The sequence below is a fragment of the Myotis brandtii genome, unplaced genomic scaffold (assembly GCF_000412655.1).
Source record: "Myotis brandtii unplaced genomic scaffold, ASM41265v1 scaffold482, whole genome shotgun sequence".
Taxonomy (NCBI): domain Eukaryota; kingdom Metazoa; phylum Chordata; class Mammalia; order Chiroptera; family Vespertilionidae; genus Myotis; species Myotis brandtii.
The window spans coordinates 1192383-1195750 of NW_005368420.1; positions in this window are offsets into that span (position 1 = coordinate 1192383).

Consider the following 3368-nt stretch of genomic DNA (forward strand, 5'->3'; position numbering starts at 1 on the left):
TTGTAGTTCTGTTTCTGTGCTGTAAACATGTTTTCATCATTGTCCTCAGGACCCGCAGGTAGTTCCTCTTTCACTCACCCCTTACTGGCATCCTGTTAGTGAATTCTTCTTGTGGCCTGAACCTGCTTCATTCTGCCATGTCATGGGCGCAGGCATTTCTGCTACAGCTTGCTTCAAAGCATGTACCTTTTGTTAAACCCAAATTGGTTGGAAAGAATGTGGAGACCAAAAGAAAAGCAATACAAAATGGGGTAAGAGCATGTCAAAAGCATCAACCTCACATTTGTTGAAGCAATGTTTTCCATACCCAAAAAGGAACCCGTGATCTGACAAGAATGCATGTAGTTATGAAGACAATGCAAAAATCAAAACGTCCTGAAAACATTGTGTGTGCATGGCATGGTGCTGGGCACTTACTAAGCACACCAAAGGCTTAAAAATGTTATTCAGAAAGGTATGTAGAGTTCCTTAATTGGAAAGGACAAAATGATGTTGATTAATTCTGCCTAAAGCTAAAGGAGAACAATCGATTCTCAGGTCATCTTGCCTTGAAGTTGACTGTATTTTCCCCAGGGCTTGAGTTCTGAATCTTGCAGTTTCACTTTTTCCCCTGAAGGTGGCAGCCTTCATCACCAAAACTTCATACAGAGCTGACCCCGAGGAGAAAAACCCCTTATCTTTATTTATTTTTTCCATTGGCTCTATCATTCACTCTACAAATATTTACTGAGCATCTCCTATGTGCCCGAAACCAGGGAAACAGCAATGGGCAAGCACACACTGTCATTGCCTTCTTAGAATTTAAAAGTTTGCAACAGATCTGGAACTTAATTCAAAGGTGAGAGGACCTCCCCACATCCCCCCACCCCCCCAAAGACCTTTCATATGTATGTCCTCGTATGAGGCACAACCCCTAACTAGAGTCCTTACTCAAAAATAGAATGCCTTCTTGGGCAAAAATGACTCTGTAAAGGTCATTACTAAATATCAGTAACTTTTCAGGCTTACTTGCACTTAAAAGGAGGTTTCCAGCCTTGCCAGCATAGCATGGCTCAGTGGTTGAACTTTGACCTATGAATCAGGAGGTCATGCTCAGGTTGTAGACTCCATCCTCGGTGTGGGGCATGCAGGAGGCAGCCAATCAATGATTCTCTCTCATCACTGATGTTTCTATCTCTCTCCCTCTCCCTTCCCTGAAATCAATAAGAATATATTTTTTTAAATAAAATAAGGAAGTGTTTTTTGTTTTTTTTTAAAGGAGGTTTTCATAAGCTCCACACTCAGAGAAAAGAGTTGGGAAGGCTAAGGCTATTGAAATCATCACCAATGAAGAAAGGGGGTGTTGAAGTGGGTGGACAGGAGGATTGAGGAATTATAGGCCAGAGTTAACTCTCAAAATGTCCCCCAAATTTGTAAGCCAAACATCTCCTTTTGAAAAAATTACCCATAATTTGGATATAAGACCAAGAGAAGACAGTACAATTCTTTTCATGTCATCTAGGACATTGTATAACAAGTCCACCCAAGGATTAATTTTCTAGCAGGGGTTGCCAAACTTTTTCTGTAAAGGTCCAGATAGTAAATATTTTAGGTTTTAAGGCTGGCTTTATGCTCTCTGTCAGTTATTCAATTCTGTTGTCTTAGTACTCTGTCACTGTAGAGCTGTGTACACAATATGTAAACAAGTGGGTGTGGCTGTGTTCCAAAATAACTTTATTAAAAATGCCAACAGCAGGGCCAGCTTTGGCCCGTAGGCCAAAAACTACACTTTTGTTTGCCTACTCACTTATTGTTGACTAATGGCTCAGGTTTTTGACTGGTAGTTTCAAATTATTTTTCTCCAGTACAAAAAAGAACCCAGAAGCTTATAGTTTTTATTACTCTGTAGAAATTAACTAGTTTTCTATATGTTTCCTACTTCTTCAAAGTGCTCTCTGAATCAGCTTTACCATCTTACTATTTTTCTCTTCAACAAGTTGAACAAATTTTTGACATGTGTTCATTCTCTATCTGAATGAGTCTTGTTTTGACTTTTGACACTGTTAATACTTTGGTTGTTCCCTAGTAATTAGCAATAAAGCCCATTAACTAAGAGCCCTACATTGTCATGGAAGGGAGCAAAGAGAGAAGGAACTTTCGAATTGCATCCCATTCTGTTGTCATACTCAGAGGACAGAAACCCCCAGTGGTGGGGACAGCATAATTGTGCCTTTGACAAGAAATAAAAAGAAAAGCCCATATGATTTCCCCCAGAATCCCCCTCCCCTCAGCTCAAATAGGCATAATACTTTATATTTCAAAAAATGCACTATGGAATGAATCACCCTATTCTGATTTCAGAGAGGAAGGGAGAGGGAGAGAGATAGGATCATCAATGATGAGAGAGAATCATTGATTGGCTGCCTCCTGCATGCCTTCTATTGGGGCTCAAGCTCACAACCTGGGCACATGCCCTTGACCGGAATTGAACCTGGGACCCTTCAGTCCGCAGGCCAACGCTCTATCCACTGAGCCAAACCGACTAGGGCTAGAAGCATGTTTTTAAAACAATCTCATTCCTCCCTGATTTCCTGAGTAAACCCATTTCCCGAGACAAAGTTTTCCAGGCATAGCTTCATTAACTCCTTCTTCCCTTTTGGGTTTTCATTAGCTTTCTCTACTTCAACCCCCCTTCCCCCCCCTCCCCCCCCACACACAAATGTATCTCCTTTATAATAAAGGCACTGTTCTTTTTATTTATTTTCATTAGTAAAATACACTCCCATTTTATGGGTAAAACCAGAGTCTGGGCTTCCCAAATCCTAAACCAGTGGTTCTCAACCTTCCTAATGCCGCGACCCTTTAATACAGTTCCTCATGTTGTGGTGACCCCCAACCATAAAATTATTTTCGTTGCTACTTCATAACTGTAATTTTGCTACTGTTATGAATCATAATGTAAATATCTGATAGGCAGGATGTATTTTCATTGTTCGAGATCAAGGCTTATGCAATTAACGAATCAGAGCCCAGGTGGGATCTCAGCAGTGAAGTGAGCTTTACCGGCATGTAGAAGCCAAAAGGAATAGAGATCATCCTTCCACGGGTCTTGCTCGTGGCTCGGAAGGAAGCTCAGAACAACACACAAAAGAACGGATTTAGGGCTGCTAACCTTGCAGCATTCACCCACACTGTGTTCACATTTTAAGAAGGCTACAACCTCTCAAACAAGAGTGCTGTCAAATATGAATGATTTAGTTGCCTTTGCTGTATAAAGTCCAGCCTAAAGCTTTGCTGAAAGATGTTCTACAAGAAGCAAAAACCTTCTGCCTAAATGGTTGTAATCTCAAGGTCTGCCCTTTTTAAAGTAAGCCTTCCCTGGGACAGAA